General features: G+C 41.9%; 1 protein-coding gene and 4 pseudogenes across 9 annotated transcripts in view; all 5 read left to right on the top strand.

Moving 5' to 3' along the window:
* LOC146979825 (protocadherin alpha-C2-like) overlaps positions 1-13,544 on the top strand; it is a 195,880-nt gene that overhangs the window by 101,244 nt on the left and 81,092 nt on the right. The window lies entirely within an intron of this gene.
* On the top strand, positions 258-2,888 carry LOC146979832 (protocadherin alpha-3 pseudogene; annotated as a pseudogene).
* On the top strand, positions 3,685-6,401 carry LOC146979831 (protocadherin alpha-8 pseudogene; annotated as a pseudogene). Its single transcript, XR_015036837.1, has one exon. The product of XR_015036837.1 is annotated as a protocadherin alpha-8 pseudogene (transcript).
* Positions 6,990-9,702, top strand: LOC146979830 (protocadherin alpha-9 pseudogene; annotated as a pseudogene). Its single transcript, XR_015036836.1, has one exon. The product of XR_015036836.1 is annotated as a protocadherin alpha-9 pseudogene (transcript).
* LOC146979829 (protocadherin alpha-10 pseudogene) lies at positions 10,763-13,315 on the top strand (annotated as a pseudogene). Its single transcript, XR_015036835.1, has one exon. The product of XR_015036835.1 is annotated as a protocadherin alpha-10 pseudogene (transcript).

Raw genomic sequence — 13,544 nt, 5'->3', positions numbered from 1 at the left:
TTGGGATGATTGAGCGCAGTCTTTTGTGTCGAATTATTGTTATTTTGATCGTTTGATATGACTGAACACAATTCAGACTGTCATTACCTCGAAGCAGCATGGCTATTGTTACATACCTCTCTTGATGCACTTGGACACATCGTCAGTGAAGTACCTGGGGTTACAGGGGGTTTCGGGTCTTTCAACTTCAGTTGAACCTGTAAGACAGAATCAAATGAAAAACTTGACTGTTCAGAGGTTGTCTGCAGGCTTTTTCAATCACCACACGGGGACACTGTAGACCGTAAGATATGAACGTTACTGAGGAAGGCATGAGTCTCCTCCCAGAAACAGGAGGATGATGCTGACGGTTCTTTCGGCTTTGTTACAAAGAGACGCAGGACGAGAGAGGAAAGGATGAGAAACATTATCAAGATGGATTTTAATAGACGTGTTTGGCTGAAGTGATCGGACCTGATTAAAAGCATTTTTTGCTGGATATAAATATGCATTTCCCCAGCGGAGCGAGCCCTTTCCGGATTTCTTTTGTGATCGTGCTGCTGTATTATTGCTGGGAAGCGGTGTCTGGACAGCTCTCCTACTCCGTGTCCGAGGAGGTAAACCTGAGGACTTCTGTTGGAAATATCGCCAAGGATCTAAATCTCAATGTGCAAGAATTAGAGTCTCGTATGTTTCAGATTGTTAGTGGATCAAAGAGGAAATATTTCGACGTAAATCTAAAAACGGGTGTTCTTTACGTAAATGAGAGAATAGACCGAGAGGAGCTCTGTGCAAAGGCTACAAAATGCACCGTAAACGTAGAGGCCGTGATCAACAACCCACTGAAGCTGTATCGTCTGGAGATAAATGTAGTCGATATAAATGACAACGCACCCGTTTTCTCTGAGCAGCTGCAGTCACTTGACATTGCAGAAAATTCTTTACCGGGATTCAAATTTGGACTTATAGGGGCATCGGATTTAGATGTTGGCAAGAACGGTGTTAATACATACAAGCTGAGTAGTAATGATTATTTTTCTCTGGAAATTCACAAAGGAGGAGACAGTGTGTCAGCAGAGTTAGTACTGCAGAAAGCTTTAGACCGAGAGCAAGACTCTGTTATAAAGCTCACACTAACTGCACTAGACGGAGGAAATCCTCCCAAGTCAGGGACATCACAAATTATTATTAACGTTTTGGATATTAACGACAATGCCCCTGTTTTCAGTAAATCTTTATACAAAATTAAAATTCATGAAAACTTGATAACGGGGTCTAAAGTGATCACCCTGAACGCGACAGACGCAGATGATGGATTAAACAGTGAAATAGAATATTCACTGAGAAGTAAAGGTCAGGATCAGGTTTTAGATTTATTTCAAATAGACTCGAAAACAGGTGAAATTTTAGTCAAAGGTGAGATCGATTATGAGGAAAATCAAGCGTTTGAGATTCATGCACAGGCCAGTGACAGAGGACAGCCTCCGATGTCTGCTGGTTGTAAAGTGCTGGTAGAAGTAGTGGACCTGAACGATAACGCTCCTGAGATCACTGTGACTTCACTGGTAAATACAGTGAAGGAGGACGCTGAAGCAGGTACTGCTATTGCACTTGTTTCTATTCTAGACAGAGACAGTGGTAAAAACGGGGCAGTGAGAGCTGAAATTACAAATGATGCGCCTTTTAAACTGGACACAAATTATAAAAATTATTACTCATTAGTGGTTAATGGTCCGCTTGATAGAGAATCTAAAGCTCAGTACAATGTTACTATTGTAGCGACTGATGAGGGAACTCCACCTCTCTCCAGCACCAACATAGTAACTGTTCGTGTTTCTGACGTCAATGATAACCCACCTCGCTTCTCAGAGCCGCTGGTTAATGTTTATGTGAAAGAGAATAGTCCAGTAGGAGCAGTAATAAAAACTGTTTCAGCAATTGATGCTGACATTGATCAGAATGGTCACGTGACCTATTCATTCCTACAAAGTAACAGTGAAACGTTGCCGTCATCTACAATGGTTAACATCAACTCAGAGACAGGAGATATAGTCAGTCTACAGTCATTTAACTTCGAGGAGTTAAAAACCTTCCAGTTTAAAGTTCAGGCCACAGACTCTGGTGTTCCTCCGCTCAGCAGCAACGTGACTGTCAATGTTTTTATCCTGGATGAGAATGACAACAGTCCCTCGGTCCTCGCGCCCTATTCTGAACACGGCTCCGTTAACAGTGAGAGCATCCCCTACTCTGCTGAAGCGGGATACTTTGTGGCAAAGATCAGGGCTGTAGACGCAGACTCTGGATACAATGCGCTGCTTTCTTATCACCTCTCTGAACCCAAAGGAAACAACCTGTTCAGGATCGGAACCAGCACGGGGGAAATCAGGACTAAGAGGAGAATGAGTGACAATGACCTGAAAACTCACCCCTTGGTGGTCTTGGTCTCTGATAACGGAGAACCCTCCCTGTCAGCTACTGTGTCTATTGAGGTGGTGGTGGTTGAGAGCACAGCTGACATCCAGACTCAGTTCAGACATGTGCCCATAAAGGAGGACAGCTTCTCTGCTTTAAACCTCTATCTGCTCATCGCCATTGCGTCGGTCTCAGTGATTTTTCTACTGAGTCTCATCAGTTTAATAGCTGTCAAATGTCACAGGACAGACAGCAGTTTCAGCAGGTACGGGGCCCCAATGATCACCACCCACCCTGACGGGAGCTGGTCTTACTCTAAAGCTACTCAGCAGTATGACGTCTGCTTCAGCTCAGACACGCTCAAGAGTGACGTAGTGGTTTTCCCCGCTCCGTTTCCGCCTGTAGATGGGGAGTTGATCAGTATTAATGGAGGAGACACTTTTACCAGGACTCAGACTTTACCTACTAAAGAGAAGGTAAGAACAGTCTATGTATAATGGTCTGCTAATTCAGAGGATGTTTCAAGCATTACTAAACACTGACTATTGTTGCTAATAATATATCTAATTCTCCCAAACTATTCTACTATACTATAAATGCGGGGGTTTTTTTGTCATTGTCTATATAACTTGTTCACTGGAGTTTTCAATGTAAGTGCAACAGTCGCTGTCCATGGTGCTTAAGACAAAAACTTGTCTGTTATGATAAGAAGCTCGTGTTGCTGTTTCTAGTTTTGCACAGATCAAACTTGGTTATTTTGGTCTTTAATGTTATTTACGTAATTATTGGAATGATCATTTTACTTTTATGAGTAATCTCTATGTGGCACGTCCATCACTTTTCTTTCACAATGGTACTTCATTGTCTTAAATGCAAATTATGCATCAATCGTGGTTGATAGCTCTCATTGCTACAGTGTTGTATTTTCCACAATACACTCTTTTGCTGTTATAAGACACACATTATTGGATGTCTCTGTAATAATTCTCAGGTGTTCTTCTGTCAGTTTTTAAGTGTAATAATAATATAAAAAAAAACATAACAAGTGAACAAAATTCCTTTGATATTTCCTCATATTTGCCCGTTCCATTGGCCCTATATTGTTAATTTTTTCGCACAAACATACCTATTACTATTCATTTAAAAATGCAAATACACCAATCATAATCAGCATAATCATGGAAAAACGTTTCATATTAGTAGATAATGAATGTAGTTAACTAGGCATTTCTTGAAAGGAAAAGAAAAAAAGAATAAAAGACAGCGACCATGTCCATGGCTTTTCGTTCATTTGAAACAGTCCATTTTTGTGCTGTGCGTTAAAAAGAAATATTTTGTGAAAGGACATTATCCATCTCCTGGCTTTAATGTAATCAATGTACAAGACCATGAGGGGGCAGTATAGACTAAAACATAGAGACGATTTCGTTAACAATACCCAGGCCCCTCCTATCATCAGAGCGTCATGTTGGGCTTTGTCACAAAGAGAGTCAGATATGCAGAGAAAAGGCTGGAGCACCATCAGCGTCGGGGAGAAATTATAAGAGAAAGACACACACTTTCCGTTGATACACGACATCGTTTGGATTTATTCATGTGTTGGTCACTCAAAGGATTGGATTATGTCTTCAAATAACAGCGCTCCTCTTGTGGCTTACGTCTTATTTCTGTTGCTGGACTGTTACTGGGAAGTGGTGTCGGGACAGCTCTCCTATTCCATATCAGAAGAGGTAAATCCAGGGACATCTGTAGGAAATATAGCCAAGGATCTCAATCTTAGTATCGATGATCTCGAGTCTCGTATGTTTCAGATTGTTGCCGGTTCCAAAAGAAAATTTTTCGACGTTAATGTTAAAACTGGTTTCCTTTTTGTTAATGACAGAATAGACAGAGAGGAGCTCTGCGCGAAGGCAACAAAATGCACTGTCAGTGTGGAGGCTGTGATCAATGCTCCTCTGAAGCTTTATCGTTTAGAAATAAATATTCTAGACGTTAATGATAACTACCCTTCTTTCAGCACTAAGTCACAAAATATTGAAATAGCGGAAAGCACATTACCTGGGTCCAAATTTCTTGTGTTGTCTGCATATGATGCTGATGTAGGAAAAAACGGTATTAGCACGTATAAGTTAAATCAAAATGACCATTTCTCACTAACGGTGAACAAAGGAGAAAGCGTGTCTGCGGAGTTAGTGCTTCAGAAACCTTTAGATCGAGAAAAGCAACCTGTAATTAAACTCACATTAACTGCTGTTGATGGTGGGACCCCCCCGAAATCCGGAACATCACAGATCATCATCAATGTCTTGGACGTAAATGATAACATCCCATCGTTTACCAAAACCCTATATAAAACCAGTATTGCTGAAAATGTACCACTCGGTACATCAGTAGCAACAGTAACGGCGACAGACGCGGATGAAGGGCCAAACGGGGAGATTTCATATTCACTCAGCAGCAAAGATCAAGACAGTGTTTTGCAAATATTTCAAATCGACGAGCATACAGGTTTATTGACGGTAAAGGGAAAGATCGACTTTGAAGAACATCCAGCTTTTGAAATCCGCGTGCAAGCTACTGACAAGGGTTATCCGCCAATGGCAACACAGTGCAAAGTACTAATTGAAGTGTTGGATTTAAATGACAATACGCCTGAAATTTCTGTAACATCACTGACTGACACAGTTAGAGAAGATGCAAAACGAGGCACTGCTGTTGCACTTGTGTCAGTGCTGGACAGAGATGGGGGTAAAAATGGGGTTGTCCATTGTAATATTAAAGATGGAAGCCCTTTTAAATTGGAGACAAATTATAAAAACTATTATTCTTTGGTTGTAGACGGAGATCTAGACAGGGAGAGTGCCTCTTTTTATAATGTCACTGTTACAGCAATGGATGACGGAATCCCAGCTCTTATGAGCAGCAGGGATCTAACCGTTTATGTTTCTGATGTCAATGACAACTCCCCTCGTTTTTCAGACCCTGTAGCAAATATTTATTTAAAGGAAAATAGTCCCGTTGGAGCCGTTCTTAAGACATTATCTGCAATTGATGTAGACATTGATAAAAATGCCCAGGTGAGCTATTCAATTGTCGAAAGTAACAGTAACCCATTGCCACTCTCGACAATGGTAAACATCAACTCAGAGACAGGAGATATAGTCAGTCTGCAGTCATTTAACTTCGAGGAGTTAAAAACCTTTCAGTTTAAAGTTCAGGCCACAGACTCTGGTGTTCCTCCGCTCAGCAGCAACGTGACTGTCAATGTTTTTATCCTGGATGAGAATGACAACAGTCCCTCGGTTCTCGCGCCCTATTCCGAACACGGCTCCGTTAACAGTGAGAGCATCCCCTACTCTGCTGAAGCGGGATACTTTGTGGCAAAGATCAGGGCTGTAGACGCAGACTCTGGATACAACGCGCTGCTTTCTTATCACCTCTCTGAACCCAAAGGAAACAACCTGTTCAGGATCGGAACCAGCACGGGGGAAATCAGGACTAAGAGGAGAATGAGTGACAATGACCTGAAAACTCACCCCTTGGTGGTCTTGGTCTCTGATAACGGAGAACCCTCCCTGTCAGCTACTGTGTCTATTGAGGTGGTGGTGGTTGAGAGCACAGCTGACATCCAGACTCAGTTCAGACATGTGCCCATAAAGGAGGACAGCTTCTCTGCTTTAAACCTCTATCTGCTCATCGCCATTGCGTCGGTCTCAGTGATTTTTCTACTGAGTCTCATCAGTTTAATAGCTGTCAAATGTCACAGGACAGACAGCAGTTTCAGCAGGTACGGGGCCCCAATGATCACCACCCACCCTGACGGGAGCTGGTCTTACTCTAAAGCTACTCAGCAGTATGACGTCTGCTTCAGCTCAGACACGCTCAAGAGTGACGTAGTGGTTTTCCCCGCTCCGTTTCCGCCTGTAGATGGTGAACTGATCAGTATTAATGGAGGAGACACGTTTACCAGGACTCAGACTTTACCTACTAAAGAAAAGGTAAGAATATAGTTGCTTCACGCTTGTATTACTGCAATGTCTCGTTTTCGTTACATTAAGGCTTCCTCATTTTTTTTAACCTAGATTAAAAATTAAAGCGTTTGGGTTAAAAACATCAAGTATGTGGAGTAATTAATATGATTTAAATCGTGACGTGGTGCTGTGGCCAATATGTCGATTGTTCTTGTTGGCTTGTGATTTGAATTTCCAGGTCATTTCGAGTACACCATAAAATGAATAGTTACATTTACACACATCATGCTCACCATTCAGTATGAGATATTACTTGCTCTGGTTGGACGGTTGAGATACTCTAATGGCAAATGTCTGCTGTTTGAATAGGAAAAAATAAATGTTGCGCAGTATTCTTCGTTGTTGAATGTGCTGTTTCCTATCGCTGCTGTAGCTGTTCATTTGCTCTTAGTCGCCTTGTGTCTCTGTCCGTGGTCCTGAACCCGCTTTTCTTTACATTCACATCTCACTGGTAATTCGTCTTTCTTCACACATACATGTGAATAGATTCTACAATCTATTTTCAAGAAAGCCTTTATTTGATGGTTTCAAGCGCTTCTGTCGTTTAAAAAAAAAATAACAATAATGCTTCAAACTTCCCAGCGTGATTATATTTGATGCAGTATGCAGTTGTGAGAAATGTCCACATGGGGACACTGCAGACCATCACATTTGGACGCTGTCTTTGGTGGTTTCGGGCTCCTCCCAGAATCAGCGGATGATGTGTCTGTGGGCTTTGTTACAAAGAGAGATCGTGCGACAGAGAAGCGGTCTTGTTTGCTCGTCAAAATGCGGAGATATTTCATTGGAATATTTTTTCCACGATCTTGATATCGCAGCTGCTGTCACATCTGCCCATTGCTCAGATTTGTTTGCACGCTCCTTCTCGTTGATTGGAATTATGCATTTATCGCGTAGGACGAGCTGTGTGTGGATCTATCTCTTGTTCGTGCTGCTGGATTGTTACTGGGAAGCGGTGTCTGGGCAGCTCTCTTACTCCGTCGCAGAGGAGGTAAAGGTGGGGACTGTTGTCGGAAATATCGCCAAAGATCTTAACATCAATGTCCAGGATTTGGAGCCCCGCATGTTTCAGATCGTTTCTGGATCAAAGACTAAATATTTCGAGGTAAATCTAAAGACTGGTGTCCTCTACGTTAATGAGAGGATAGATCGAGAGGAACTCTGCGGCACTGAACCAAAATGTTCGCTGAGTGTAGAAGCTGTTATTAATAATCCTTTAAAACTGTACCGGATTGAAATCATTATATTGGATGTTAATGATAATTCCCCATCATTTAGAAGCCCGTCACAGGTAATAAATATTAGTGAGGGCACAGCAGCAGGAGCTAAATTTCCCCTGCATCCTGCTCACGATGCTGACGTCGGTAAAAACGATGTGAATACCTACAAGCTGAGTCAAAACGAACATTTCTCTCTTGTTACACATAAAGGAGAGACTGTAACCCCTGAATTAGTGCTTCAGAAAGTTTTAGACAGAGAAAAACAGTCTGTGATTCGACTCACACTGACCGCCATTGATGGAGGAACTCCTGCTAAATCGGGCAGCATGAATATCATAGTGAATGTATTGGATGTTAACGATAATCCTCCTATATTCAGTCAAACACTATATAAAGCCAGTGTGCATGAAAATGTGAAGATAGGCACATCCATAGTAACGCTAAATGCGACCGACATAGATGCAGGCCAAAACGGACAGGTTTTATATTCATTCAGTGAAGTCGGCCGAGGGAAACAAACTGATTTGTTTGCTATTGATGAAAAAACTGGGATTGTAACAAACAAAATGAGCATTGACTTTGAAGAAAATAATGCTTTTGAGATTCGAGTTCAAGCCAGTGATGGAGCAGTTTTTCCGATGACCTCGCATGCCAAATTATTGATTGAAGTTTTAGACGTCAATGACAATGCTCCTGAAATTTCAGTTACATCACTGTTAAACACCGTGAAAGAGGACGCGTCCATTGGCACAGCTATTGCGCTCGTGTCAGTGTTTGATAAAGACGGAGGTAAAAATGGGATGGTGAACTGTAAAATTTCAAATAAAGTTCCCTTCAAACTAGAGTCAAACTATAAGAACTACTATTCGTTAGTGGTGGACGGTCCTCTCGACAGAGAGACCACACCTCAATACAACATCAGCATCACTGCTGCTGACGAAGGGAGCCCACCTCTCTCCAGCACGAGCGTTATTACTGTGCACGTCTCAGATGTAAATGACAACAAACCTCTATTCACAGAAAATATAATCAGTGTCTATGTGAAAGAAAACAGCCCAGTAGGAGCAGTTATAAAAACTGTCTCAGCAATTGATGCTGACATCGATCAAAATGGTCAGGTGAGATATTCTCTTTTACCTGACAATAGTAATTCAGTGCCATTCTCGACAATGATAAATATTAACTCCGAGACAGGAGATATAGTCAGTCTACAGTCTTTTAACTACGAGGAGTTAAAAACCTTTCAGTTTAAAGTTCAGGCCACAGACTCTGGTGTTCCTCCGCTCAGCAGCAACGTGACTGTCAATGTTTTTATCCTGGATGAGAATGACAACAGTCCCTCGGTTCTCGCGCCCTATTCTGAACACGGCTCCGTTAACAGTGAGAGCATCCCCTACTCTGCTGAAGCGGGATACTTTGTGGCAAAGATCAGGGCTGTAGACGCAGACTCTGGATACAATGCGCTGCTTTCTTATCACCTCTCTGAACCCAAAGGAAACAACCTGTTCAGGATCGGAACCAGCACGGGGGAAATCAGGACTAAGAGGAGAATGAGTGACAATGACCTGAAAACTCACCCCTTGGTGGTCTTGGTCTCTGATAACGGAGAACCCTCCCTGTCAGCTACTGTGTCTATTGAGGTGGTGGTGGTTGAGAGCACAGCTGACATCCAGACTCAGTTCAGACATGTGCCCATAAAGGAGGACAGCTTCTCTGCTTTAAACCTCTATCTGCTCATCGCCATTGCGTCGGTCTCAGTGATTTTTCTACTGAGTCTCATCAGTTTAATAGCTGTCAAATGTCACAGGACAGACAGCAGTTTCAGCAGGTACGGGGCCCCAATGATCACCACCCACCCTGACGGGAGCTGGTCTTACTCTAAAGCTACTCAGCAGTATGACGTCTGCTTCAGCTCAGACACGCTCAAGAGTGACGTAGTGGTTTTCCCCGCTCCGTTTCCGCCTGTAGATGGGGAGCTGATCAGTATTAATGGAGGAGACACTTTTACCAGGACTCAGACTTTACCTACTAAAGAAAAGGTAAGAATGTACATACCTTAAGTGTTCATTACTGCAGCCTTCCTGTGATGAAACGTGGGGTGGAAATGTCGCGCTCGTGGTTTTTGTGAGTATCTTCCTCTTGTATAACTAACAGAAACTTAATTTTATAATTTCATACAAACTAGGCGTATAGGTGGAACTGGTTGGGAAGCCCATTGCGTAGCTGTCGGTGTTTTCCTCATCTTAAGCAGAGTTGACTGGTTATTCCTTGTTTTAATATAGGGTCACTTTCAGTACACCAAGTTGTAATAGGATATTTATATATATATATATATCTTGTATATGGTTAAATATTAAAGATAATGATATTATTACAGGTAGCCTATCCTACCTTACTGGTTTAAATTGTTTTTTGCTGTCACCTCAGCCTCAAGATACTGATGACATTTCCCTTGAATTCTATTTAATTATAGGGAATTCGTATGAGGAAAGGGTTATAGAATTCATTAATTTGCATTTACAGTCACTTTCCCAGCCGGTTTGTATTTTACCCGTGTGTCGCTGTCCATGGTGCTGAATGCTGCTGTCTTAATGTATTTGCAATTCCCTTATGATACTGCCAGATACGTTTATGAAGTGCAGTTTAACTTAAATAGATTTACAAATATCTTAAGTCATAATTGTCATAAATGCTGAACGGTGTGTTACAGGTTTGACAGTCTTTTCCAAGAAAACTCTGCTCATGTTATCTGTGCAGTAACTTCAGTCTTTAGTTTAAGAAAGACGGAATGTGTATTTCTTATTTTACCTCGTTGTCACTGACATAATAATTTTCCTTGAATTTTTAGTGACATAATAAAATGTCATTTTCTAAATCATACGATATAGTTTTTGGATGTACATTGTAGTGATCGTTGGGTTTAGCCTTCCTATTGTTTGCAAGTGCTTCATGCTTGACACTGACAATGGTTACTACCTTCATATAATATTTGATTTGATGTAGCATGTAGTTATTGTAAATGTCCACATGGGGACACTACAGACCACCACATTTGAACATCGTTTTGGATGTTTAGGGCTCCTCCCAGAGTCAGCGGATGATTTGTCTGTGGGCTTTATTACAAGGCGAACTCGTCCGACAAAGACCAGGTCTCTCGTTTTACCATACAAATGTCACTGTATCTGTTGGGAATGTTTTTTTCTCGGCGTTGATATTGTGGTTTCTGTGACATATTGTCGAGATTTGGTTAGATGCTGCGTATCGATGTTTGGAATTATGCATTTAAGAGGAAGAACGCGCTCCGCGTGGATCTATCTTTTGTTTGTCGTGCTGCTGGATTTTAACTGGGAAACGGTATCTGGACAGCTCTCTTACTCCGTCTCAGAGGAGGTAAATGTGGGGACTGTTGTCGGAAATATCGCTAAAGATCTTAACATCAATGTCCAGGATTTGGAGTCCCGCATGTTTCAGATCGTTTCTGGATCAAAGACTAAATATTTCGAGGTAAATCTAAAGACTGGTGTCCTCTACGTTAATGAGAGGATAGATCGAGAGGAACTCTGCGGCACTGAACAAAAATGTTCGCTGAGTGTAGAAGCAGTAATTAACAATCCTTTGAAACTGTACCGGATTGAAATAATAATACTGGATGTTAATGATAATTCCCCATTGTTTCTCACCACGTCACAGGTGATCAATGTTAGCGAGACAACATCCTCAGGTGCCAAATTTCCCTTGAAACGAGCTCATGACGCAGATGTAGGTAAAAATACTGTAAATACCTACAAGTTAAGTCAAAACGAACACTTCTCCTTGGCAACGCTTAAAGGAGAGACAGTAACTCCCGAATTAGTACTTCAGAAAATTTTAGACAGAGAAAAACAGTCTGTAATTAGACTCACACTGACTGCCATTGATGGAGGAACTCCTGCTAAATCAGGAACGATGGTCATTATAATAAATGTTTTAGACATTAATGATAATGCGCCCGTATTCAGTCAATCTCTGTATAAAGCAAGTGTATATGAAAACGTTGCAGTAGGCACGTCAATTATAACACTAAATGCTACTGATTTGGATATAGGCCAAAACGGAGAAATATTGTACTCCTTTATTGAAATAGACCAGGGGAAACACAGTGATCTGTTTGCTATTGATGAAGAAACTGGGACAGTAACAAACAAAAAGAACATCGACTTTGAACAGAATAATGCTTTTGAGATTCGAGTTCAAGCCAGTGATGGAGCTTCTTCTCCTCTCACTTCGCATGCTAAATTATTGATTGAAGTTTTAGACGTCAATGACAATAAACCTGAAATTTCAGTGACATCATTGCTAAACACTGTGAAAGAGGACGCGTCCATTGGCACAGCTATTGCGCTCGTGTCAGTGTTTGATAAAGACGGAGGTAAAAATGGGATGGTGAACTGTAAAATTTCAAACAATGTTCCCTTCAAACTAGAGTCAAACTATAAGAACTACTATTCGTTAGTGGTGGACGGTCCTCTCGACAGAGAGACCACACCTCAATACAACATCAGCATCACTGCTGCTGACGAAGGGAGCCCACCTCTCTCCAGCAGGAGCGTTATTACTGTGCACGTCTCGGATGTAAATGACAACAAACCTCTATTCACAGAAAATATAATCAGTGTCTATGTGAAAGAAAACAGTCCAGTAGGAGCAGTTATAAAAACAGTTTCAGCAATTGATGCTGACATTGATCAAAATGGTCAGGTGAGATATTCATTTTTACATGAAAGTAGTAATTCACTTCCTCTCTCGACAATGGTAAACATCAACTCAGAGACAGGAGATATAGTCAGTCTACAGTCATTTAACTTCGAGGAGTTAAAAACCTTTCAGTTCAAAGTTCAGGCCACAGACTCTGGTGTTCCTCCGCTCAGCAGCAACGTGACCGTCAATGTTTTTATCCTGGATGAGAATGACAACAGTCCCTCGGTTCTCGCGCCCTATTCTGAACACGGCTCCGTTAACAGTGAGAGCATCCCCTACTCTGCTGAAGCGGGATACTTTGTGGCAAAGATCAGGGCTGTAGACGCAGACTCTGGATACAACGCGCTGCTTTCTTATCACCTCTCTGAACCCAAAGGAAACAACCTGTTCAGGATCGGAACCAGCACGGGGGAAATCAGGACTAAGAGGAGAATGAGTGACAATGACCTGAAAACTCACCCCTTGGTGGTCTTGGTCTCTGATAACGGAGAACCCTCCCTGTCAGCTACTGTGTCTATTGAGGTGGTGGTGGTTGAGAGCACAGCTGACATCCAGACTCAGTTCAGACATGTGCCCATAAAGGAGGACAGCTTCTCTGCTTTAAACCTCTATCTGCTCATCGCCATTGCGTCGGTCTCAGTGATTTTTCTACTGAGTCTCATCAGTTTAATAGCTGTCAAATGTCACAGGACAGACAGCAGTTTCAGCAGGTACGGGGCCCCAATGATCACCACCCACCCTGACGGGAGCTGGTCTTACTCTAAAGCTACTCAGCAGTATGACGTCTGCTTCAGCTCAGACACGCTCAAGAGTGACGTAGTGGTTTTCCCCGCTCCGTTTCCGCCTGTAGATGGGGAGCTGATCAGTATTAATGGAGGAGACACTTTTACCAGGACTCAGACTTTACCTACTAAAGAAAAGGTAAGGGAATATTAATAAACAAGTTGGTTATCTTCTTATAGTCGTCATGACAGGTCCTTGAAGCATTTTTTCCATCTGTATTTGTTCTTATCTGAGTTGACCCCAGGTTTCACTCTGTGTATTCACATATTTTTGTCACCCAAATGTGCATTTCAATATAAGCATTATATTTTCTTGATCAGAAAACCTAAAATCTCTTACGGCATTTAATTTATTTTAAGAAACTTTAAATGGAAAACCAAAC

The sequence above is a fragment of the Trachurus japonicus genome, chromosome 10, assembly GCF_045865225.1.
Source record: "Trachurus japonicus isolate A0001 chromosome 10, Traja_1.0".
Lineage (NCBI taxonomy): Eukaryota > Metazoa > Chordata > Actinopteri > Carangiformes > Carangidae > Trachurus > Trachurus japonicus.
Note: the sequence above shows the minus strand (reverse complement) of the source record. Positions and strands in the feature narration are given on the sequence as shown.